Source organism: Sphaerodactylus townsendi, linkage group LG08, assembly GCF_021028975.2.
Source record: "Sphaerodactylus townsendi isolate TG3544 linkage group LG08, MPM_Stown_v2.3, whole genome shotgun sequence".
Taxonomy (NCBI): Eukaryota; Metazoa; Chordata; class Lepidosauria; order Squamata; family Sphaerodactylidae; genus Sphaerodactylus; species Sphaerodactylus townsendi.
Window position 1 is genome coordinate 24181360 of NC_059432.1, and position 5829 is coordinate 24187188.

The window sequence follows — 5829 nt, forward strand, 5'->3', positions numbered from 1 at the left end:
TGATTATTTATTGATGGTGTTATATAAAGGATAGGTTAAACTTTACATAGTATTTTACTTTTGCTTCTGTTTATGTTTACAACTGATTTGTTCAATAATAAAATAATTTTGTTCAATAATAAAATTATTTTGCTAAACTGTCTTCATTCTTGTTGATTAATTAAGGCAAAAGTAGATTATGCAAGTTTTTGTGCATTTCCTCATATATGTATGTGCCTGGTGAGAACACCACTGCAGATGGAGAGTCAAACTTCTGTCCACAGACCTTGCTGGAGAATGTTAAGGAGCAGCAGTGGCGTAGGAGGTTAAAAGCTCGTGTATCTAATCTGGAGGAACCAGGTTTGATTCCCAGCTCTGCCGCCTGAGCTGTGGAGGCTTATCTGGTGAACCTTGGGCTAGTCACAGCTTTCCAGAGCTCTCTCAGCCCCACCTACCTCACAGGGTGTTTGTTGTGAGGGGGGAAGGGCAAGAAGATTGTAAGCCCCTTTGAGTCTCCTACAGGAGAGAAAGGGGGGATATAAATCCAAACTCTTCTCTTCTTCTTCTTAATTCTGGAGCTCCTGCCATTTAAACCTTAATCCCTTGTTCTTCCCTACCTTCTGGCAAAACAAACTAAAACCCTAGAACCCAAGATGGTGAACAATCTTTACCTATGGAATCCCCCTATGGAATATGGGGATACTGACATTGAAGCAGGAAAGAAGGAATAGTCATTCCTGTAACATGAAGAAAAGAAAGAGAGAATGGAAGAGCGCCATGGTTAATGGTTATCCTTTTCTCAACTCTCTCTTGAGAATGGTGGACCAATTTGGTTGATGTGGGTTTTCCAGGCTTTGTGGCTGTGGTCTGGTGGATCTTGTTCCTAGAAGGCTGTAGACTGGTACAAGATCTACCAGACCACGGCCACACAGCCCAGAAAACCCACATCAACCAGTCAAATCCAGCCGTGAAACCCTTCGACAATACAGTGGACCAATTTCCTTGCTATTCTTCTATGCTTTGCTTTAGCAGTTAACTGTATTTGTAATTTCTACCAGTTAATCACTGGGAGCAAGTTTGATAAGGCAGATACATTTGTGACTTCAGAAGCACTTCCTATGAAATTCCTCTTCCTCGCCTGATAGAAACACATGGTGACAGTTCTGTGGTGGATTCACTGCTGTTTTGAGCACACAGCCATTCATGGTGGAGTGTCCACAAGACAATTTCATCCATGCTTTCCTTAGTCATCTTTTTGTAGACACCATAACACACACATGCACACACACCACACCAGAATGCTATAGTGATATAGCAATTACTATTCTTGTCAGCAAAAAGCCTTCCAGTGGTGCAGAAGGTAAAATGGGCATCAGGGTATGACAACAGTAAGAAAACAGAAAATTCAAAAATGTGGCCTTCCACATAGAAGCAAACTCATTTGGATGGTCATATTTTAGGAAAGATCTCAGCTAAACAGGTTTGGGAAAGATCAAAGCTATACTTTAAGGCCCTGCAATTAAAAAAAACCCAATTAAAATACTTCTAGCTTAAGTCCACACCGGCCCAGACTGATCATACTTGATATTCTCAGTATTCTTCATATGGGAATTATTTTTATCTGAAACTCACATTGTTGGGGTCTAATATAATCCGGCCTAATATAACTCATCCCAAATGTTTTTTTTCCTAATTTATCTTCTTATGAATTAAGGCTGTTGTTTTTGTTCTGTTCCCAGAGCTCAAGGGAAACAACTTCTTACTTTCCCACCTAGATTACTTGTCACAGCTGCTTAAAGCTCCACTTTATGATAGGGTCACCCATCCCTATCACAGAGCTATTATGTGCTGAACTTAATCTGCCGTCTGCACAAAGAACACTTGAGGGCACTCTAGCACTGCCTTAACTCAACTTAATGCAACCAACTGGTTTCTTTAGAAGAATATGCAACAAACTTTCTTTCCGTCTTCAGGCTCAATAGAAACAAAAGCATCTTATTTGTTTAATGGACTTGACACAATTTCACAACATTGAATTGCAGTTAATCTTTCCTAGCACGTCCTTATTTCATTTCTTTAAAAATACTGCAATATTAAATGAAGATGAAGTTTTCAGTGTGTAAAAAATGAAAATGTAAAGAAGACAATTTGAATGAATGTCCAGGACAAACGTCGCACTTAGGCTTTCTTGCTGAATTTTATATGTTCTGTTTTAAAGACTGCATTTATTTTAAAATTAGTTTAAAGGGCAGAATGGAGAATTCCATCCCTCTCCATTTCATAATCTCGCTCTGTTAACCCACAAAGCAGAAAAACTGGTCTAGGTTGCCCATTAAAAATTTGTCATAAGGTTGTTAATAAATACTAGGCTAATATCCCCCTTTATTGTGGGTAGGAAGAACCTGCTAAATGTTTTTTATATATATTTCTTTAAAAATACTGCAATATTAAATGAAGATGAAGTTTTCAGTGTGTAAAAAATGAAAATGTAAAGAAGACAATTTGAATGAATGTCCAGGACAAACGTCGCACTTAGGCTATATATATATAGCACATATATATAATTAATTAAAGTTGTTTACATGTATGGGACAGTGGGGAGAGAATCTATTTGCTCCTGCTCTTATTGATCCCCAGCCATTAAGAATGAAGTCTGATTCTATCTGGATAGCCCCATCCTCGATTCTGTTTCTTAGTCATCCAAATTGCGTTTTATGTACCTAGTTAATTTCAGACACATGATTTAAAGCACTGGCAGAGCTATTTTTCATATTTCAAAAACACATTTGGCCAAATAAAGGTATATATCTGTCTTTGCAAAAAAATTAATGAATGTCTGCTTACCTGAAGTGCCTAACAATGAACACTTCTTCCACTGAAGAGTCATTTGCTCTGCCAAACTGGAAAAAAGTCAATAGCATTTTAGATAAAAGGACTAAATCTGCATGTTAACTTAGACAGTAGTTTTTCAGGCTCAGGTTGATGTGTTGTGTTACGAACATGACATATCGTATTATAGGTATAATAAATGAACACTCCCTTGCTGTTTAGTTGTAAGAAAGGTCAGTGTGGCAAGGACCTTAGCCAACCAAAATTACATTTCATAAACTGGTAAGCCATAAACGTCAAGGATTTGACACCTAAATGATTGCCAAGAAATCTGCCAAGGTGATGGAGAGACCCATGGAGACTAGATGTTCCGTTTCAAGGACATCTCCCCCCCATCTAACACCTCCGGAGCACACAGCACAAAGGACTTCTGAAGCCCACCCAGTGCTTTTGTTGCCTGTTTCAAGCTTTACACACAACCTTAAAAGTGCAAAGAAAATAGGCTGCAAGCACTCTGTCAACATCAGAAGGACAGAGCAGATCAAAGTGATCCAATATAGGAGCAGAAGATGGCCAAGCCAAGGGGTCTCTAGTCATTGGTGGGATGTCACATTGGAGTAACAAGACTTCCACAAAGAAGCTTTCAAAAGCCTCACAGCCAGGTGCCCAATCATTAATTTTAGGTCCCACCAGCAGGGATGTCAGAGATTGAATCACATTTTAAAAACTGCACTGGGCAACAGCTTGTGGATGCAATGGAGAATGCATAAAACCTTTTCTTTGCCGCCTTCGCTATCATCTCATAGGCTTTCATAAACATCCTACAAGATGTTCTGGTAGCTTCGTCATGAGTTCACTGCCAGCATCACCAGACAAATTCTGACCTCCTTCTGGAGGAGAAATGGTTCCCCCTTTACCATATACTAACAAACCCTGATTCTGCTAGTTAAAAATCCACACCTTTATTCAGCTGTAGCAGCTCTTCAAAGATATCTCAGTGCTCTGATCCATGGTGTAGCCCCACTTAGAACACTGCTCACAGTCCTGGTCTCCCTACTGTAAAAACAGAGCAAGAAAAAGTCACAATGTAACACTCAAAATTACCGTCAGTTTGCAAAACCATCTCTACAAGGAAAGCTTGCAAAGAATTGAAGAAACGGATCTTGCCATGAGATGCCTCTGAAGATGCCAACTGCAGATGCGGGTAAAAAGTTAAAAGCAAAATTTCATAAAAAGTTAAAACCACAGCCACACAGCCTGGAAAACCCACAACAGCCAAAGCCTAAAGAGTTGGAGAATTCTTGGTTAAAAAAATTGGGGTGTGTGTGTGTGTGTGTGTGTGTAGATAGTAGGGGTTTATAAAATGGATAGAGGGAACTGCTACTCCCTGTACCAAAATACCAAACTTTGGGGCATCCTGTGAAATCGTTTCTGCATTGATTTAACACGTATTTTTATTGCTACAGATTTATATGGCTGCTTCTCTGGGATTTGTCCATTTGTCTAGTTGGTATACATTTCCTGTGAATCATCAGAGAGCGAAATCTGCATCTAATAGTCCAAACTGTTCATGTTTACAAATTTGAAATCTGGCATGGAACAATAGAGTAGTTAGTTAATTACCAAATAAACTTTCCACAGAAAGAAACAGCAATTTTTTGTCCTTACCAAAATGTTCTCAGTGGGTTCCTGACGTCAATGATGGAGAAACTATGTAAACGCATTAAAATGTTTTCCCCCATATTAAAAGATGTTCATCCAAAGCGATGAAAAATGAAGTTTTCTTCCAAAATTATACTGCAATTATGACAGTGATGGACACAACTTTTTTTTCCAAAACATGAGAGTTTTAAGGCAGCGAATTAGTTTTTTATATTTTTAAATATGAAACAGCATTGTTTCTAGTCTCCCCTGAAGCTAAATTTAAAGCAGGTCCGTTTTCTTTCAATGGAAATTGCACTGACCTCAAAACAGTGGAACTAAATGCAGTTGGTCTTTCAGATTCTTTTTCGAAACAGGAAAATGCACGTTCAAATCGGGCCTTGTGAGTGAGAAGATTATTATACCTGCGAGGAAAAAAAATGGACCGTGGCCAACTGAGGTAGTACATTACAATAACGAGCTACATCTGCTGAAGGAGCTGTGGAGAAGGCGCCTGAAAGGGAGTCAGCCAGCCATTGTCAGGATGAAAAAGATCATTCAAGGTGGGAAAGAAGCTGGCTGAAGGCTCATTTGAGGGGATTTTACACAGTCGAGTGTTCGTTTTGAGTGGGACAGCAGTGCCACCCACGTATATTTTCATCATATGTGTTTTTATGTTTGCGTGTTTCTAGTCTGGCAAGATACATATTTTGGAAGAAATAAGATTTTTAACACAGGCGAGAGTCCAAACTCCCCTCGCTTCCATCCCAGCTGATGACGACAGGGCTCGCAGATAAGGCGAACTGGTGTTCCTGAGGAGAAATTTGAGGGAAAAGCGCAAGACTGTGAGGGGGTATTATTAAGTACCTGGCGGCTTTTGCGTCACTGGCGCTAACGTTTTGTGTAACACTGAACCCGCCTCTCCGCGGTTTGGATTGGAGAAGTAGAGGTGGACCATTTTCTAATTGGTATTCCCACCAAGATTGACAAGTGGAGCGTGCCACAGACTCTTTTTGTTCTGGTAAATACCAGGTTTTGAAGAGTGCAGACATGTGGCAGCGATGGCCGAGTGGTTAAGGCGTTGGACTTGAAATCCAATGGGGTCTCCCCGCGCAGGTTCGAACCCTGCTCGCTGCGGAATTGCAGGATTGCTTTTTGTTTGCTTTAGGTGCATTGTAAATCGCAGGAAGTTGCAAAGTTAAGGCCGCTCCTTCAACTGTGCGAATGCATTGCGTGAAACGTTTACACCTGTCGTTTCTTGTAACTCTCTCTCTCTCTCTCTCTCTCTCTCTATATATATATATATATATAATGTCCAACATGAAAGATCGCGTGCTTTGTTTTCAAATCTGGATATGAAAACGCAATACAATAGAATTC

At 39.9% G+C, this 5829-nt stretch overlaps 1 non-coding gene across 1 annotated transcript; it reads left to right on the forward strand.

Annotated features, from left to right (window-relative positions):
- Positions 1–5504: 5504 nt before the first annotated feature.
- TRNAS-UGA lies at positions 5505–5586 on the forward strand. Its single transcript has one exon. It is a non-coding gene; the product is annotated as a tRNA-Ser (tRNA).
- Positions 5587–5829: the final 243 nt, after the last annotated feature.